At 36.8% G+C, this 21,067-nt stretch overlaps 1 pseudogene; it reads left to right on the top strand.

The window, feature by feature from the left end:
- Positions 1-10,590: 10,590 nt before the first annotated feature.
- Positions 10,591-11,399, top strand: LOC100581222 (annotated as a pseudogene).
- Positions 11,400-21,067: the final 9,668 nt, after the last annotated feature.

Below are 21,067 nucleotides of genomic sequence, written 5' to 3'. Positions count from 1 at the left end.
AGATAGCTTGCTAGGTAAAGCATTCCTGGCTTAGTTTTTTGTTTTTAAAAGCACTTTGAATATATTAACCTATTTTCTCCTGGCCTGTAAGATTTCTGCTGTTTAATGGAAATCCTTTTATACACGATTTGAAAATTTTCTGTTGCTCTTTTTTGGAATTCTCTTTTTGTCTTTCACTTTTGACAGTTTGACTATAGTGTGCTTCAGAGAGATTTTTTTTGGGTTGACTCTATTTGAGCTTCCTCGATCTGGATGTCCCTATCTCTATCAAGATTTAGTAAGTTTTCAGGTATTTTATAAAATTGGTTTTCTCTGTCCTTTGCTATGTATTTCCCTTTTGAAATTACCTTAATGTGAATATTTGTTATTTTAATGGTGTCCCATAGGTCCTGTAGACTTATAGACTTTTTACATTCTTTTTTTTTTTTTGGTCTGATTGGGTTATTTCAAAAGGCCTGTCTTTTGAAACTTTCTGAACCTGTCTTCAAGTTCAGAAAGTCTTTCTTCTGCTTGATCTAGTCCGTGGTTGAAGTTCTTGATTATATTTTTTATTTCATTCATTTAATTCTTCATTTCTGAGATTTCTGTTTGCTTCTTTTTAAATGATATCTATTTCTGTTAAATTTCTCAGTCAGATTATGTATTGCTTTTCTGATTTTGTTGAATTGTCTACCTGTAATTTTTTTTTGTATCTCACGGAGTCTCCTTAAGATCATTATTTTAAATTCCTTCCCAGACATTTCATACATTCCCTTTTCTTTAGGGTTGGTTCCTGGAGAGTTATTGTGTTCCTTTTAAGGTGTCATCTTTCCTTGCTTTTTTATGTTTTTGTGTGTGTGTATGTGTGTGTTCCTTCATTGATATCTGTGCATCTGGTGGAACAGCTGCTTATTACAATTTTATGGAGTAGTTTTTGTGGAGAAAACTTTTTCATGCAGATGTTTCCTACAGTATCAGTTAGGTAGAGTGTTTTGGCTTTGGTTTTAGGTGGGTGCTGTAGTGTAGTCTCCAAGTGATTTCTTTGGCTATAATAAATATCAGCGATGTCTGTGAATGCCTCAATGTCCTAAGGACTGCAGATGTTTGTTGAGGTAGTGGTATGGCTTTGCTGGGGACAGAGACGGGTCAGTTCTCAGACCCTTGGTATATGTGTGTAGCATGTATGGCAGCTCTGCCAGTCATGGAGTTGTTGTCATCACTAGCAATGGTGGGTGCTGAGCAAACTGATACTTTTGCCCTGGCAGGTGCACATAATACATGGTGTCTTCACTGGTTGAGGTGGATGGGGTCCCCTTAGTGGTGGTAGACACTACATGTGCTGGTCTTTGGGCCTTGGGGGACACATTTGTTGGTTACCTCAGTCTTGGGGATGGTCTACTTGCTGTGTTGAATCCCCTGTTTCTTAGGGTGCAGGGTGCTTCATGGGCTCATGTGCTATTATCATGGTTGTACTTCCTGGTGTAGCTGGGGTTGTGGTGTTCCAGCCTTTCGTGTGAGCATGTTAGGTTGATGATTGGCCTCAAGGATGTGGAGATGCAGGAGCTATTGGCCTCCAGTGCAGGATGCACTCTAGCTCTGTTCTCATAATGGCACCAAACTGTAGCATTTTGGGTCTTGGCAAGTAGGGGAGACCCAACATGAATTCCTTTTCTAGAGCAATGAAGCCATATGTACTCTAGGCAACTTCCTATACTAATCTCAGGGCCTCTGAGAACTGTGGGGGTCTCCTGTAGCTAGGATTGCAGTAATCCACACTGGTAATGAGGATCTCCCACTTATCTTTTCCCAGCACTAATGAGTCCCTCTTGGCTCTGAGCCAATCCTGGTTGAATCCTTCATTTCCCTCTCAATGCTGCTATCCCCCTGGTTTAGCCTTAAAATAGATAAAGGAATATCAGTATAGAGCCTCTTCAAGCATCTGCTGACCTTCAAGGGCCATTAATTTAAAATAATCAGCATATAAGGATGTTATATTTTGGGGGTGAAATTTCCTGAGCTCCTTCATAAGTTTTCAAGTATAATTGATTACATCTTGGGTAGAGGGGGAGGGGAGAAATTAGACAGCACTTGATATTGGCTCCCAAAAGACACATTTTTTTCAGAAGGGACTGAATTTACTATTATAAAAGTAAATAGCCAAAGATACCTTTAGTTAGAAAGTGTAAATTATTTCCACTTACTACGTAGCAGGATGGAAGCTCAAAATTAAGATAAGTTTAGTTACAGGAAAGAAAGGAAAGGCCAGTAACATCAGACTGGATAATTTGGACAAACCCTCCCACTGGACACAATGAATATATATGTATGTATATGTATGCATGATATATATGTATAGAGATACATATTAGTTATATTATATACATACATACATATACATATATCTGTAACTAAAGGCATATATATATACATATAAAACAATTACTGGACTGACATGCAGGATGCAGGGAAGTCTGGGAACACTGAAGTTTCATCTAGAGGGTATTTGCTTATTTGACATTGGCAGTTGATAGGCTGAGCAGTATTTTGGGTAGTCAAGAGAGCAATAGTCAGAGTCTGGGATCACATGTTTGGGGTTTTCAAGATGACCACTTATTTTATTAGCATAAAAACATCTCTGTTCTTGAACTTGGATTAATATGTTCCCAGACTTAGCAGAAGAAAATAAAAGTACTTTCAGGAGAAAATAATATTATTTGTGGCCTATAACAGTTTCTGTAAGTATGTTTTCAAATAAAATGTATAGCACATAATCGAAGAAAACAAGGGGACAAAATAAGTTGGGGAAAACCAGAAGAAAAATCAAGAAACATAAACAAACCCCCAGAGACCTGGAGATTGGAATTATCAGACACAATCTATAAAACAATGATATTTCTGTGTTTACAAACAGAAAGGCCAAGCCTGAAAAATTTGCCAGAAAACTAGCAGCTATAAAAAATGACATTTTGTAATATCTTTTACAAATATTTGAAGAGATAATGGCTGATACTTTTAGAACTGGTGAAAGACATCAATACACAGAAATCCAATGAATCCCATGGCAGTTGAATAAAAAGAAAAGTACATCTAGACGCTTCATAGAGAAATTGCATAAAACAAACCAAATAGAAAATCTTTAAAGCAGCTATACAAATAAGATAGGCTGCCATCAAGGAAGCAACAGTTGGATTTACAGATGAATTCTCAACAAATCTGCAGGCCAGGAAACAGTGGAATGACTTCTTCAAGGTGCTGACAATTATGACAACTGAAATATAAGCTCTGTAAACCAAAAATATCCTTTGGATATAAGAAAATAGTATATAAATTTTCAGATCAACAGAAACTGAGACAATCACAATAAAATAAATTTTGATGGGTATTCCTTAGGTTGAAGGAAAATTACCCTGGATGGAAGATCAGAGGTGTAGAAAGAAATGGAGAGCAAAGAAAGAGGTAAGTTTAAATCAATGTGGCTTAAAACAATGATAAAACTGTCTTATGGTATTTAGAATTCTATCTATCTATCTATCTATCATCTATCTATCTATCCATCTATTATCTATTATCTATCTATCTATCTATCTATCTATCTATCTATCTATCTACCTATCTACCTATCTTCTATCTGTGTCTAAGATATTGTGATTTATAATAACAAATATCCATTTGGTCTTCAACCCTATTTTCTGGCACACAGCTCCGAAAATCCTTGGAATCTCTAATGTGTTGTGTCTTCTTGTATGCTAATGAGATGAGTGATGTGTGGGAGCTCCTGGATAGCCTCTAGATGAGGGGTGATTGCCAGGGAATCCAACCATGTGATTAGAGATTTGAAACTTTCGGCTCACTACAGGAGGGGAGAGAGAATGAAGGTAGAGCTGATCACCTACAGCCAGTGACTTAATTGATCACAGCTACAAAGTGAAGCCTCAAAAAAAAAAAATACCCTAAAGGAAGGGGTTCAGAGAGCTTTTGGACGCATGGGGCTGCTAGAAAGATGATGTACCTGGAAAGGGCATGAAAGCTTTGTACCCCTTCCCGCATAGCTTGCCCTATGCATCCTCATCTGTATCCTTTTTAGTATCTGTCATGGGTGCCACTGGCTGGGGCCAGCATTGCAAGTGGTAAAAGAATTTATCAAGACAGATGTGGAGAAAGAAATAAAGATTTATTAGAGGGAAAGTGCATTGCAAGGAAGCAAGGGGCAGCACAGCAAAGAAAGGGCTGTCTGCAAAGAGGCAGGAGCTGGAGGGAAGTTTTATAAGGTCATATTAGTGGGGCTTTGTAGATAAGGTCATTCTGGTGGGGCTACATGAGGAACAAGGTAACTGGGAGCAGGATGTCGTGCCAGCAGATTGTCTGTGATTAACTGTCTTTCAGAACAATTGTTCTTCCCTACCTCAGGCCCTCTCCTTGCTGTGGCTTTGTTATTTTATTAGGACTCCACTGTATCTTTTATAATAAACTGGAAAATGGAAGTAAAGCACTTTCATGAGTTCTGTGAGATGCTTTAGCAAATGACTGAACCCAAGGAAAGGGGCTTGAAAAACCTCAACTTATAGCTTGTCAATCAGAAGTTCCAGAGGTTAGGATTTGTGATTGGCATCAGAAGTGGGGCAGTTCTGTGGAGCTGAGCCCTTAATCTGTGGGATCTGACACTATCTTCAGTTAGATAGTATCAGAATTGAACTAAAGTATTGACAAGACATCGGCAAGTATTGTAAAATTACTTGGCATGGGGGTAAACCCCCATAAATCTGGTCACAGAAGTGTTTTGTATTGAATATGGACTGTATCTTCCACTCTATCTACCTATCTATCTATCCATTCATCCAGAGAAATAAAATACGTCACATCAACAAATATGTAAATTAAAATGGGGTAAATATAGTAAAGTGGTTTTTTTTTTTTTTTTTTTTTTTTTTTTGAGACAGAGTCTCGCTCTAGGCTGGAGTCCAGTGGCCCAATCTCGACTTACTGCAACCTCCACCTCCTGGGCTCAAGCGATTCTCCTACCTCAGCCTCAGGTAGCTGAGACTTACAGGGGCGTGCCACCACACCTGACTAATTTTTGTGTTTTTAGTAGAGGCGGGGTTTCACCATATTGGCTAGGCTGGTCTTGAACTGCTGACCTTAAGTGATCCACCCACCTTGGCCTCCCAGAGTGCTGGGATTACAGACGTGAGCCACCACACCCGGCCAATGTAGCCAATGTAGTAAAATATTATTATTTTCTTTTTTTTTTTTTTTTTTTTTTTGAGAGGGAGTCTTCCTCTGTGGCCCAGGCTGGAGTGCAGTGGCATGATTTCGGCTCACTGCAACCTCCGCCTCCCGGGTTCAAGCAATTCTCCTGCCTCAGCCTCCCCAGTAGCTGGGATTACAGGTGTGTGCTACCATGCCTGGTTAATTTTTGTATCTGTAGTAGAGATGGGGTTTTGTATGTTGGCCAGGCTGGTCTCCATCTCCTGACCTCAAGTGATCTGCCCGCCTCAGCCTCCCAAAGTGCTGGGATTACAGACGTGAGCCACCATGCCCAGCCCAATGTAGTAAAGTGTTGTAAGGCCTTTGTATTGTCCTGGAGGAGGCTAAAATAATATCAGACTTTGGTAAGTTGAGATAGATGTCATAATCTCTAAGGTAACCATTAAAAAACAAAGCAATATAATATATAACTTAGAAACTAATTGGGGGTGTAGAATTATAAAAAATAGTAAATATATTCAAAAGAAAGCAACACTTTTCTCCTAAAGTTTGTGTTACCCTATATACCACCTTTTATCTTTAACACATGCCAACATTCCTTAATCACCTTACGCAAAGAGAAGGGTATATTATATTAGGGTAAAACCAAAAAGGTCTTTAAGTAACATTTAGGAGTAAGGAGAACACTCATTCTATCAGCTTTGGGGTTAAGGGAGTATAAGAACATAAAAATCACCATCTGAGAAGATTTTAAGAGAAGAAATGTCCATGAGAAACATTCACATTGATAATATTTAAAAATCTGTTTTCCATGGCCTGGAGATTCCAGAGGGCACAGGTGAAAGGTTTGCAAGAAAGGGTGGCAATACATATTGGATCAGCAGGAAAGAAACTAAGAGCAGTATAGGAAAGCGATGATTACTCCTAGTCAGTGAATAAGCATAACAGAGATAAAGGCATAGTGAATTTATCTGGCTAAATGATTTTCTAATTAACTAGTCCTGTAAATCCCCTGGTAAATCAAAGCTGTGTCAAAATATATCAACCAAGGATTGGGTGATTGAGCTTCCAAAAGAGTCTTTGTCTTGGATCAATGGACTTCAAACAGTCTAGTTTTTTCTCGTGACTTGCTCTGTAGAAATGGAAGTAACCATTTAGCTTTCAAGTGACTTCATTTATATCTGCCTTGAAACTACAAAATTGTAATCGTTTTCTAAAAATAATATATCTGTTAATTAAATTTACCCTTCCCCAAAAGCTAGGTATTTTTTAGCCATGTAGCCATTCAAAAACTTGAGGTCATCTTTCCAAAAGGAAAGAAGAAATTCAATAAACAACCAGCTGAATTATGTGGCTCTGGAGAGCTATATAAATTAATGTAGAATCCTATGTCTATTAGATATGCATAGTTGTATCTTATTGTCTCTTCTACCCGTTTGAAATTCCAGTTGGTGCTTCATGTTCAGTAATTGTGAACTTACCTTGATTTCCCACAAGTCGTCTCATAAGTAACTGTTCAAATAAATTCACCAGCATAGCTCATTTTAGAAATTATGTGTCCTATTTAATTCTATAGTTTATCAATGGCAAAAAGTGCACCATAAATTTCATTCCTTTTGGGTTCAATTCTCTATTGAAATAAACGGTGAGGCAGTAAGGGAGACAAACACCTGACTCCCGTGGCCATTAAGTGAATTGGTTATGGCTGGAGTGTTGCCTCAGGAGGGATGGCTGTTGCTTCAATGATCTGTTGTTATCACTAGCTCTGCAGTGGAAGCTTCTGAAGAATTTTAATGATTTAAAAATCCTTATTCTAAAATTAAAAATCTAATTTGAATTCTAGAATCATAAACTGTTAGAAAAACACCTGGTAAAATATTTAGGGTCTGGTTTCTCCTGCTGCATTACATCTTCCAGGTGGAAATGGAGCGGGAGGTGGTGCATGGAAAGAGCATTGATCACACCACTCCTTGAGGAGCGATTTTTTCCCCAATGTGTTTTCTGCTTTCTGTGTGTCTGAAAATAGAGGCTCCCCAAAGGCAAAAACATAAGTTAGGAAAATGGTTTATCTTATATTAAGGAAAAAGTTATATGCAACTAAAATAAACATATACTTGTTCTTTGCATATATATGTATGCTGTAATTCTTTGAAAGACTCTGTAAATTGATCTGATTCCATTGTTTGAACCAGGGAGGAGCATGTAAACTGGCATGTAGCTATTATAGATTGAGTATCCCTTAGCAGAAATGGTGGGGACCAGAAGTGTCTCGGATTTCAATTTTTTTCCGATTTTGGAAAATTTTCATTATACTGGTTGAGCATCCCAAATCTGACAGTTTGAAATCTGAAATGATCCAGTGAGCATTTCCTTTGAGCGTCATGTTGGTGCTCAAAAAGTTGCAGATTTAGAAGCATTTCAAATTTCAGATTTTGGATTTGTAATGCTCAACCTGATTGATAAACTAGAGCCTGATGAGGAGGAGATGCTTAAATACCATTTGAAGGCAGGTATTTAAGACCCCTCAGGCATCTCGTTCCTGTCTTTGAGATGCTTCTTGCTCTATGTTGTTCTACCTTGAGCTTGAATTATTTCCTCTTCTCTTTTCAATATTAAAAGTTACATTTTTCTTGTATTAAAAGTAATAATGCTTATGGGGTAGAAAATTATAAACATACACAATAAGGCCTGGGTGCAGTGGCTCACACCTATAATCCCAGCATTTTGGGAAGCTGAGGTGGGAGGTTGCTTGAAGCCAGGCGTTTGAGACCAGCCTGGGCAACAAAGCGAGACCCCCATCTCTACAAAAAATTAAAAAAAATTAGCCAGGCATGGTGGCATGTGACTGTACTCAGGAGGCTTAGGTGGGAGGATCACTTGAGCCCAGGAGTTAGAGGCTGCGGTGAGCTATGATGGTGCCACTGCACTACAGCCTGGGTGACAGAGCAAGACCCTGTGTCAAAAAACAAACAAACGAAAACAAAGACACAGTAATATAAAGTTCATTATAATGGAGAAATGACACCCGGTTATAGCTCTGTTAACATTTTGGAGTGTTCTTACATGTAAAAAAATTTACATATATAGACAGACACACACCTATATGGAGTATACCAGTGGTTCTTAAACTTGGGTGTACATTAAAAATCACTATCAGTGTGCTTTATGTAAGAAAGAATGATTGAAACTCCAATCACTTAGACAATACTTAAAGAATAGTTCTTACCTTAAAAGATTGATTATAGTACAAATTTATTTTTAAGCAAAGATTGAAAGTGTATATGCATGTGAATATATTTATGCAATTATTTATCAAATATGTATACAGCTTTATATCTTGATTTTTCACTTAATATTATAAGTTTTTCCATATCATCAAAAGTCTCAGTGATCATCATCCATAATGGCCACAAAAATTTTGTCTTATAAAAATACAAAAAATTATTTATAGTCCTGTTGTTGAACACTAAGATTATTTCTTTTTTTTTTTGAGATGGAGTCTTGCTCTGTCACCCAGGCACCCAGGCTGGAGTACAGTGGTGCAATCTCAGCTCACTGCCAGGTCTGCCTCATGGGTTCATGCCATTCTCCTGCCTCAGCCTCCCAAGTAGCTGGGACTACAGGCGCCCGCCACCACGCCTGGCTAATTTTTTGTATTTTTAGTAGAGATGGGGTTTAAATACACTATAATGAAGATAACGAGCTAAATTTGTATACACGTTTCTGATTATTTCCTTAGGATAGATATCTTACATGTGCACTCAGTAGATCAAAAGGGAAAGGGGGCCAAACGTGGATCAAGAAAACACAAGTTTTCCCAGGAACCTCGTAACTGATTTCCACTTTCATCTCATTAATCAGAACAGTGTCACATGTCATGTGGCCACTCCTGACTAGAAGACAGGAAGAGAGAAGTTGGGTCAGTTAACAAATAGAGTCTATCCCTGGTGCTACAGAACATTTTTAGACACCTTTTTTCCTCTTTTATGGAATACAGTCATCTCTTCCCCAAGTTCATCAACCTGCAAATCTCATGCAACTACTGCTTCCAGCTTGAAAACCTGGATCTTTGGGTGATAAACAGTTGTCTCCATCCAGCCTAGATATGGTTCCCCAGGGATCAGCAGGTTGTAAGCTAAAGGAGTGGTTAAGAGTCATTTGCATTCATCTGAATCAGCTAAGAGCTTGTTAAAAACAAATTGCTGAGCCCCACCCAGTATTTCTGATTCAGTAGGTCTGAAGTCAGGCCCACAAGTTTCGTATTTCTGACAAGTGCTGGGTAATGCTGCTGGCCCAGGGATTACACATGTTATAGACATATTACATAGCCATAGTACAATATCATAATCAGGAAATTGACATTAATAGAATCCATTTACCTTATTCAGATTTTGCCAGTTTTACATGCACTTGTTGCATATGTCTGTACTTAGTTCTATGTAATTTTATTACATGTGTAGATTTGTGTAATTACCACCCACAGTCAAAATACAAAGTACTTCCATCACAAGAATCCTTTGTTATCCTTTTATAAACACCACCACCTCCCTCCTCATCTCCAACACCTGGCAACTACTACTCTGTTCTCTATCTCTGTAATTTTGTCATTTCAGGAATGCTACATAAATGAATCATACAGTATCTAACCTTTAAAGATTGTTTTTTTTTTCCACTCAGCAAAATCCCCTTGAGATCCATCTAAATTGTTGTGTGTATCAATAGTTTATTTCTTTTGTTGCTCAATAATAGTCTATATATTATCATTACTATTATTTTTGAGACGGAGTCTTGCTCTGTTGCCCAGGCTGGAGTACAGTGGCATGATCTCTGCTCACTGCAAACTCCACCTCCTGGGTTCAAGCGATTCTCCTGCCTCAGCCTCCCAAGTAGCTGGGGTGCACCATCACACCTGGCTAATTTTTTTTGTATTTTTAGTAGAGATGGGGTTTCACCATATTGGCCAGGCTGGTTTCGAACTCCAGACCTCAAGTGATCCACCCACCTTGGCCTCTCAAAGTGCTGGGATTACAGGCCTCTATATTATTGTTACGAGTTTAACATTTCATCTGTTGAAGGACACTTTGGGTTGTTTCCAGTTTTAACTATTACAAATAAAGTTATAATAAATATCCATGTGCAGTTTTACTGGTAAATATAATTTTACATTTCTTTAGGATACATGCCCAAGAGTGCAATTGCTCAGTGCATGGTAATTGCATATTTATTTATAAGACACTAACAGATTATCCCACCCCCTCGGGCTCTGCCTTGCCCCTTGTGGCACCTGGGAGATGACGGAGTTGAACATCCAGTAGAACTGCCAGGTGTAGCACTGCGGGTATCAAGGTGATTGGGGAATCCCCATCCTTGGTCGCATGAGACCTGAGCCCTGCTTTGGCTCCATGGATGGCAGCAGTGGGTTTTCCTCCATTTGTATGGTATGGTTGTTTAGGAATATTTTGCCTTGAATACAAATCCAGGAGTCTCATGGTTGTTCTGAGGTGACTGTAATCAATGAGGACTAAAAACAGATAAACGTGTCTTATCCATTCATTTAAGGACTGTGCTGAATGAGAACTTGTGGTAATTATATGTATTTATTGTGAGAAGAATTTTTGCCTGAGACACCGTCATCAGTCAGATCATGAGTGTGAAAAACTGGAAATCCACAAGTCTCCTATGGCTGTCTCTCAGAAAATTGTTAAAGACATTATTGATTCCAAGGCAGAAGAAACAGTAAGCGAACAACAGAAAGGTGCAAAAAATAGTGAAACAGCTGCAAAGGTTGCATTGATAAAATTAAAGTTGCATGCTGATGGGGATAAGTCATTGACACAGTATGTCTCATATAAGCAACATATAGCTGGGCTTTGTTTTTAAAATCTAGTTTGATAGGATCTCTTTCATAACTAGAAAGAATTTTACTTCGAGGTTTTTTACCTAAAGGGAGCAAAGAGAAGAGAAAACCAATGGTTCTTTTGCCACCCATGGAGCATTGGAAAGATCATAGAATTTCCAGGTGCTCTAGTTAGCCTTAAAAATGATAACAAATTAACAGCTAAGAAATTAATGTTATGGTTATGTCATATTACTTCAGGAGAAGCCTTACCCATAGATCATATTTGGAAACGTGGATTGCTAAGGAGGATTGTCCTTTATATAATGATGGAAATATTATCTTGAAACATTTTAACGATGAAGAAAAATGCTTTTAGCAATATTGATTCTTATTTGGGATAGTGATTTTAGGACTCAGAAATCACAAGGACAGTTCTATGTACACCAATTTAAAAAATAAAATAAAAATCAGAACATTCTATGTATATTTTTGTCAATTTCTTTTACTACAAATACTATTTTTCATTTTTTAAAGTTGCTTTTAACATTTCTATTGTGTCATATTTTATATAAGTTTTCTATTAAGTTTGGGTAATTTTGTGTTTTAAAGCTTAACTATGAACCCATACTCAATTATTAGCAAATTTTTGTATGTAATTATTTTGTATTAGGTGATGCTGTAGTAACAACAGCAGAGGTGTATTTCCCCATTGGTTAATGTCAGCTGTTGATTGTTCCATATCATCTTCACTCCAGGATTGAAGCTCAAGGAACAATCCCTTTTTGGGACATTGTCATTTTTATTTACAGAGGGACAAGGAGATGACAGCATTTCAGTTGGCTCTTAGAAGATACATGCATCATTGTTGTTTTAAGTAAGTCACATGGTCAAATCTACCATCATGGGTCCAGAAAATATAGCCTTGTTGTCTCCCTATGTCATGATGTATAATTGATGTGTGTACATAGATTGTCAAAACTTAAAGATCATCTCATTCCATCTTCTAAGTTTTTGGATGAAGGATCTCAGGCCTAGGGAGAAAAAAGATTTTCTTCATGTCACCTAAATGCATTGGGTCATATTTTTGATAAGGACCTCCTTCTAGTAGCATTCATCTTTTTGTTTGTATGACTATTAAAAATGAGAAGAAAGATGGGATAGTTCAACTTCATTACAGCCTCTGTATATATACTAAAGCAAAACACATGCTAAAAGTAACTACATTTTTGACAATCAATTCAAGTTAATGCTCCTGACTGATGTTTTCCATCTATACCCAACAAAGTATTGCTATATAGAAGGAATATAATTTATTTCTATTAGTTCTTTGTCCCTTTTCTATTCTAATTATCATGAACACGTATAGTGATTTTAGGTTTAACTAAAGGAATAAACTCAGAAAAAAGAAACTAATACACTTTTTACATTCTCACTGTGTATGAGTGAACCAGTTTCTTCACATCTTGACCAGCATTTGGTGTTGTCACTATTTAATATTTTAATTTTTATGATTAAATATTTAGATTATGCTTTTGTACCTTTAATATTCATTATATTAATGGCTAGAGATGTTGAACATTTTTTTGGTTATTTGACACTTGTATATTTTCTTCAGAGAAATAACTATTCAAGTGTTCAACTCCAAACCTATGTGCTCATGTACAAAATTGGATTGCCATTTTGTTGTTGAACTGTAAGAGTTTAAAAAAATATATTCTGGATACTAGACCCTTGTCAGACATATGATTTGCAAATATTTTCTCCCATTCTTGGGTTGTCTTTTCACTCTCTTAATAGCATCCTTTGATACGTATAGTTTTAAATTTTGATGAAATCCAATGTATTTATTTTTTCTTTTGTTGTTCATACATTTGGCACATATCTACAAAACCATTGCTAAATCCAAGGTCATAAAAGTTGATCCCTATAATTTCTTCTAAAGTTTTTTTTAGTTTTAGCTTTCATACTTAGGTCTTTAATTCTTCATATGGCATCTTTGATACACTGAATGCTGTGTTTGTGTCTGTAAAAAAAAATTTTGTCTGGGCATAGAGGCTCATGCCTATAATACCAACATTTTTGGATGCTGAGGCAGGAGGATTGCTTAAACCCAGGAGTTCGATGCCAGCCTAGGTAACATAGTGAGGCCCTATTTCTACAAAAAATTGAAAAGATTAGCCAGGTGTGGTGGTGCATACCTGTAGCTCCCAGCTACTTGGGAGGCCGAGATGGGAGGATTGCTTGAGCCCAGGAGGTTGAAGTAGCAATGAGCCATGATTGTGCCACTGCACTCCAGTCTGGCAGTAGAGCAAGGTCCTATCTCCAACAAAAAAATTAATTGTAGTAAAAAACACATAACCTAAAATTTAGCAAATTAGCCATTTATAAGCATACAGTTCAGTAGTGTCAAATATATTCACACTTGTTGTGCAACCAATCCCCAGAACTCTTTTTATCTTGCAAAACTAGAACTCTATGCATATCTGCACCAACACTTGGATATTTTCTGTTTTTTAAAATAGTAGCCTAATGGGTATGAGATGGTATATCACTGTGGTTTTGATTTGTATTTGCCTAATGATTAGTGATGCTGAGCATATTTTCATGTGCTTGTTAGAAATTTGTATATCTTCTTTGAAGAAATGTCTATTCAAGTCCTTTGCCCATTTTAAAGTCAAGGTTTTTTTTTTTGTTTTGTTTTTGTTTTTTTGCTGTTGAGTTGTAGGAATTCTTAATTTATTATGGCTATTAACTCCTTATCAGAGATATGATTTGCAAGTATTTTCTCCCATTTTGCCAGTTGCCTTTTCATTCTGTTGGTTGTTTCCTTTGAGGCACAGAAGTTTTTAATTTTGATGTAGCAAATTTATTTATTTTTACTTTTGTTGCCTTTGCTTTTGGTGTCATACCCAAGAAATCATTGCCAAGTCCACTGTCATGAAGCTTTTCTCCTTTGATTTCTTCCAAGAGAGTTTTATAGTTTAGGCTATTATTTGTAGGTCTTTGATTCATCATATTCTGTCTTTGATGTGTTGAGCCCTGGGAAGGCATCTCTTAAAAAAATTCAGACAAGAAAGTTGGCAAGCAATTTTGAGGCTTTAATGGGCTGAAGTTTAACTTACACAGTCATTTGTCAAGGATTGGCAACTTCACATATTCCAACTTCACATATAGTAAATTATTATGTAGGTTTCACTTATTTGTAGGTTCTTTTATGTAACTGATTAGATATTTGAAATTTTCTTTACATAAGAAAATTAAGCTTTTCTTATATAAGCTTTGCATATTTCATTCACAATCTCTGGGTACAATGCTCCTCTAAATACTACATGTCCCTATTAAATTTTTTCAGTTTATTGCTGGCTTTCAGGAAAACTAGGTTTAAAAAAATTTATATTGTATGTATTACTTTAATGAACTGTCTCATTAGATATAATAGTTGTAACTTTTTCCAATGGTTTCTATAGAATTGTCTATTTGGAAAAAAAATATAGTCATCTCTATTTCCAGATGATGTTTGTCTATTAGTATAAATATAGATCATCAGCTTAAAATAATTGAAGAGTCAGTAAGGTGGTTATCATAAGGTAAGATAACTAGCTCTAAATTAAACATAGGCTGTTTTCCTTTAAAGATAGGAAATATATTAGGAAATCCCCTTAAGTTATAGGGAAAAATGTAATAATTAAAATTAAAATAATCTCTTCTATTAATTTTATCTCATTTTTCTTTCTTGCACTCCTAAGTATAGTTACTAAGAGAATTTTGTTGTTGTTGTTGTTGTTGTTTATTTTAAGAGATGAGGTCTTCTTATGTTGTTCAGGCTGGTCTCAAACTCCTTGGTTCAAGTGATCCACCTACCTTGACCTCCCAAAGTTCTGCGATTACAGGCATGGAGAACATAGATTTTGAAAATGGAAACCTGACATTTACTATGTAACTTTTGGCCATTAAACCCTGTAAGGCTCAGTTTCTGCACCTGAAAAGTGTTATAATAGTCCCTACCACATGAGGTTGTTGTTATAATTAAGTGAAATAATCCATGTGAAATCCTTAGTGTAGTGATGATACATAATAAGCATTAAATATAGTCATTATTGTTAATTTATTGGGCAAGATTTATAGAGCAATATTATATGATAAGGTTATAGCAGGCAATCCTTTAGTCTCTATATCTTTAAGGTGGATATTGTTAGTGATTTAACATTAAGCATGATGCTTACCAGAGGTAGATTTACCTTTAATGAAGCTCCAGATTCAGTCTCCCACTTATGCATTCCCTTCCAAAGCCCTGAATAATGTGTTTATATGATAATATACTTTTGTAAAATTTGCAAAAGTAAGGCATTTAAACATAATTGGCTAAGATAACCACTGTTTCTTTCCATGCTGGCTTCCCCACCATCATATTTCCACTGCTGCCAGTTGGCATTGGAGTTACTATGGTTTAACAGTTATTTATTGCTATGTAAAAAAAATCCGCCAAACTTAAAACAACAATCATTTATTAGTTCATAATTCTGTGGGTGGGCAATTTTGGCTGGCTTCTGATGGATGGTTCTACTGCTGGACTCTCTTGGGCTCATTCGTGTGGCTGCAGTCAGATAGTGGGATGCCTGGGGGGTTGTAGAGTTCCTGATGGCTTCACTCACATGTTTGGGGTCACAGGGAACTGGGCTTCATGTCTCTAGCATCTAGCAGGCTATCATGGATTCTTCATATGGAAACTATATTTCTTTTGCCAATACCACACTGTCTTGATTTGCTATAATTTTGAGTCCTTCAACTTTCTTTTCATAATCTTTTTGGCAATTCTAGTTCTTTTGCTTTCCATACAAATTTTGGAATAATCTTGTCAACATCTGTCAAAAAACCTTGCTGGAATATCTACTGGGATAGTGCCGTATGTATATATCAAATTAGGGAGAATTGATACCTTAACAATTCAGTCTTTGAGTTCATAATGTAGTATATTTTTCTACTTATTTAAATCCTTTTTCGTTTCTTTTATTGGTGATTTGTAGCATTTGGCATATAGTACCTGTTCATATTTTATTAGATTAATTCCAAAGTATTTCAATTTTTGTGATATGGTAATTTATACTTTTATTAATTTGAAGATTCAAATGTTCATTGCTAATATATAGAAATATGATTGACTTTTATATATATTCACTTTGGTATGGCTTGGCTGTGTCCCCAACCAAATCTCATCTTGAATTCCCATATGTTGGGGGAGAGACTGCATGGGAGGTAATTGAATCACGCGGGCAAGTCTTTCCTGTGCTGTTCTTGTGATAGTGAGTGAGTCTCACGAGATCTGATGGTTTTAAAAAGAGGAGTTCCCCCGCATGAGCTCTCTTTCTGCCTGCTGCCATCCACACAAGACATGATTTGCTCCTCCTTGCCTTCCACCATGATTGTGAGGCCTCCCCAGCGATGTGGAACTGTAAGTCCAATAAACTTCTTTCTTTTGTAAATTGCCCAGTCTCGGGTATATTTTTATCAGCAGCATGAAAACAGACTAATACACACTTTGAACCCTGGAACCTTGTTAAATTCACTTATTAGTTTTAAGAGATGTTTAATGGATTCTTTGAAACTTTCTACAGGCACAATCATGTCATATGCAAGTAGATTTTTGTTTCTTCCTTTTCAATCTATATTCCTTTTCATTATTTTTTCTTGCTTTATTGCACTTGCCAGGATTTCCAGTATGATGCTGTATAGCCATGGTGAGGAATGACATCTTGCTAGTTTCCTGATCTTCAGAGAAAGCATTCAGTCTCTCACCATTTAGCATAATGTTGAATAAGAATGGTGTGTGAGTGGTAGGTGTTGATACCCTTTGTTATGTTAGGAGACTTCACCTGTATTCTTAGTTTGCTGAGAGTATTTTTTTTTTTTAATCATGAATGGATGTTCAATTTTTTTGAGTGCTTTTTTATCCAATAAAATGATCATATAATTTTTCTTATTACTCTGTTAACATGGTGTATTAGGCCATTTTTGCACTGCTATAAAGAAATATCTGAGTCAGGGTAATTTGTAAGAAAAGAGGTTTTCATTGTCTCACAGTTCTGCAGGCTGCTCAGGAAGCATAGTGGCATCTGCTTGTGGGGAGGCCTCAGGAAGCTCCAGTCATGGCAGAAGGCAAAAGAGAAGCAGGGACATCACATGGTGAAAACAGTAGCAGGAGAAATGGGTAGGGGGAGGTGCCACACACTTTTCAATGACCACATCTTGTGAAAACTCACTATGGTGAAGACAGCACCACGCCATAAGGAATCTGCCCCCATGATCCAAACACCTCCCACCAGGTCCTATCTCTAGCATTTGGGATTCTAATTCAACATGAGATTTGGGCAGGAGCAGATGTCTAGGCTATATCATATGGTGATTACATTGATTGTTATCTGAATGTTGAAATGTTCTGAATTTCTAGGATGAACCCTACTTGGTGGGGAAATGCTACTCTTTTCATATATTTATGGATTAAATTTGCTGATTCTAGTTTCTGTAAAATCTCTGTAAAAAGGATTTCTGTAAAATAATTTCCTTACTATTTTTAGATGTAGATTTTATTTTGGCATTGTGTTTTGAATTTCCTTGCATTTATCTTATTTCAGTCATTTCTTTTTACCTGTGTCTTTATTTCAATTTATTTTTTCTTTCTGGCTTCATCTCCTGCTTTATAAAGACCATATCTATTATCTTGTCTTGGAAGATGCTAATTTAATTCCTTTTCTATTTTTTCCTTTTTTTTTTTTTTTTTTTTTTTTTGAGACAGTCTCACTCTGTCACCCAGGCTGGAGCACAGTGGTGCAATCTCGGCTCACTGCAACCTCCGCCTCCCTGTTTCAAGGGATTCTCCTGCCTCAGCCTCCTGAGTAGCTGGGACTACAGGCATGTGCCACCATGCCCGGCTAATTTTTTTTTTTTGTATTTTTAGTAGAGACAGAGTTTCACCATGTTAGCCAGGATGGTCTCGAACTCCTGACTTAGTGATCCACCTGCCTCGGCCTCTCAAAGTGCTGGGATTACAGACATGAGCCACCATGCTTGGCAGTTCCTCTTCTTAAATTAAAATTTTTATTTTATTGTGAATAGGTTGAACTGTACAATCACCAGGAGTCATTCATCTTACGTCTACCTACTGGACTGGCATTACATCTTTTCTGGTTTTAAAAATTGGATTCTTTGATTTAGTAGAACAAAGATACGTTTCTTTTCTGGTATAGTGTCATGTGGAAAAATTTTATCTCCAAATAGAATAATTCTGATTTTCTTCTGTTTTTTATTTCTCAGTCACCGTTTTTATCTAGACACACTGAGGCAACTAATAATGATTGGATATACTCTACCTCCAAATACCTTGTCTGATTTCTGCTGTGTTGAGCATTGGAGATTGTAGTTTTTGTATAGATATAAGAAGAGGGAAAATAATAAAGTAGAAGAATTAAAGAATATGACGGTTTGTGATTCTGGCTTTGACTAATATAGTCGGAAGACAGTCATATATTTTGCTGATTTTTTTTTTACGGTGTCTCAGAGTTGGTGACACATAGTAAAGAACAGTCAAAGCCTTTTCCTCCCCTTTTTGAAGCTTTCTATATTTTATTCAGATAGTGGAAAGTGTGATTTATAGTCCAACAATGTTTCTTAATCCATTTTTATTGAGACAGTAGAAATGGAAATTCCCTTTGGACTTGTTATATATTCTTCTCATTTTTAGTTTATAATGTAGCCAGTTTTGTCTTTTTTTGATATTATTTAGATTTTTAATGGTGAGTTGAGTGTGAGGAGCTACATCAAGCAATGCTGATGTGTTGCCATACAGAGAGACATCTGTGAGGTTTGGGAGTAACACACATAAAGTCATATTGCCTGGAAATGTAAAAGTTTGAATTTAAATTTAGTTTTGTTTAGTTGTTCAGAGATCATAATGAATTTTCAGAAAGAACTTAATACAAGCAAGGAAATGAAAGTGCTGCACTGAAAAAAACAAAATTTTATAAATGTGGAGGCAAAGCAATGTTAGATACTAAAATCCAAAGTGTGAATGTGCATCTTGTAAATGAAATGTTAGTGGATGTAATTGTACTTGAGGAATTCTATAGTCTGGGAGGTGGGTGTTAAAGTCAAGAATGTGAATGAGATTGAGTAAGGATGGGATGAATAAAAAGACTAGTTCATTGATTAAAGACGTTAGGAATGGTGATATGATCTGTGAGTATTGGTACTAAGTCTGGTAAAAAGCTATTAAGACGTATCGATAGAACAGTTTGGACCAAGAAACATTCAGATATTTATCTTCTTCTCTTGCCCAGATAATGACTGGGACCGGGACTAATAAGTCTTCCATTGGAGCAAAAGTTTGATGAGGTACTTGTATTATCACAGCAAAGCCATGTTTCAATGGATAAATCATTTGTGGGAAGTTTTGAGACTATAAAGAATTGTGTGTTCCACAATGTCAATAATCTCTTTGAGGCTTCTTTGGTTCCTGTGCTACCTGCTTGACTTCAGGCCAAAACTGTCCCAGAGCCAATGGAATTCTGCAGTCCATTTGTGTCCTCTTGTAATTCTTGATTTTTTTAAGTCTTTTGTATCTTTCCTCTTGTAATTCTATCTTTAGGGATTAAATTTACTTCTAATTCCTTGGTATGAAGAAATGTGCTCAGATCCCATGACTTCCTCTGTTTTAGTCTAGACTGTCCTGGTTTTCAGGTTTTCTCCAGTTAGCTTGCTTTCTTTTTCTTTCTTTCTTTCTTTTTCCTTCCTTCCTATCTTCCTTCCTTCCTTCCTTCCTTCCTTCCTTCCTTCCTCCCTTCCTCCCTTCCTCCCTCCCTCCCTTCTTTCCTCCCCCGCCCGCCCGCCGCCTGCCTGCCTGCCTTCCTTCCTTCCTTCCTTTCTTCCTTCATCTCTCCCTCCCCTCCCCTCCTCTTTCTTTCTATTTCTTTCTTTCTTTCTTTTCTTTCTTTTCTTTTCTTTCTTTCTTTCTTTCTTTCTTTCTTTCTTTCTCTCTTCCTTCCTTCCTTCCTTCCTTCCTTCCTTCCTTCCTTCCTTCCTTCTTTCTTTCTTTTCTTTCTTTTCTTTCTTTTCTTTCTTTTCTTTCTTTTCTTTCTTTTCTTTCTTTCTTTCTTTCTTTCTTTCTTTCTTTTTTGATGGGGTCCTATAACGTTGACCAGGCTAGCCTTGAACTTCTAGGCTCAAGAAATCCTTCTGCCTCAGCTTCCCAAACTCCTGGGATTACAGGTATGAGCCACTGCACCCAGCTTTTTTATTTTTATTTTTTTACTTTTATTTTAGTTTTAGGGGTATATGTGTAGGTTTCTTTTATAGGTAAATTGTGTGTCACAGGTGTTTGGTGTACAGATTATTTCATCACCAACGTAATAAGCATAGTACCTGATAGGTAGTTTTTTGAACCTCACGCTCTTCTCACCCTTCAACCTCAAGTAGGCCCCAGGGTCTCTTGTTCCCTTCTTTGTGTCCATGTGCGTTCATTGTTTAGCTCCCACTTATAAATGAGAACATGCAGTATTTGGCTTTCTGTTCCCATCGTGGTTGACTTAGGATAAAAACCTCGAGCTCCATCCACATTGCTGCAAAGAACATGATCTCGTTCTGTTTTATGGCTGCATAGTAATCCATGGTGTATATGTACCACATTTTCTTTATACACTATACCATTGATGGACATTTAGGTTGATTCTGTGTTTTTGCTATTGTGAGTAGTGCTGCAATAAGCATGCACTTATCTTTATGATAGAATGATTTACATTTCTTGGGGTACACAGCCAATAATGGGATTGCTGGGTCAAATGGTAGTTCTGTTTTAAGTTCTTTGAGATATCACCAAACTGCTTTCCACAGTGGCTAAACTAATTTACATTCCCACCAGCAGTGTATAAGTGTTCCTTTTTCTCCACAACGTTGCCAGCATCTGTAATTTTTTGACTTTTTAATTATAGCCATTTTGACTGGTGTGAGATGATATCTCTCTATGATATCTTGCATTTCTCTAATGATTAGTGATGT

The sequence above is a fragment of the Nomascus leucogenys genome, chromosome 12, assembly GCF_006542625.1.
Source record: "Nomascus leucogenys isolate Asia chromosome 12, Asia_NLE_v1, whole genome shotgun sequence".
Taxonomy (NCBI): Eukaryota; Metazoa; Chordata; class Mammalia; order Primates; family Hylobatidae; genus Nomascus; species Nomascus leucogenys.
The sequence above is the reverse complement of the archived record's forward strand: the minus strand, read 5'-3'. Positions and strand labels throughout refer to the sequence as shown.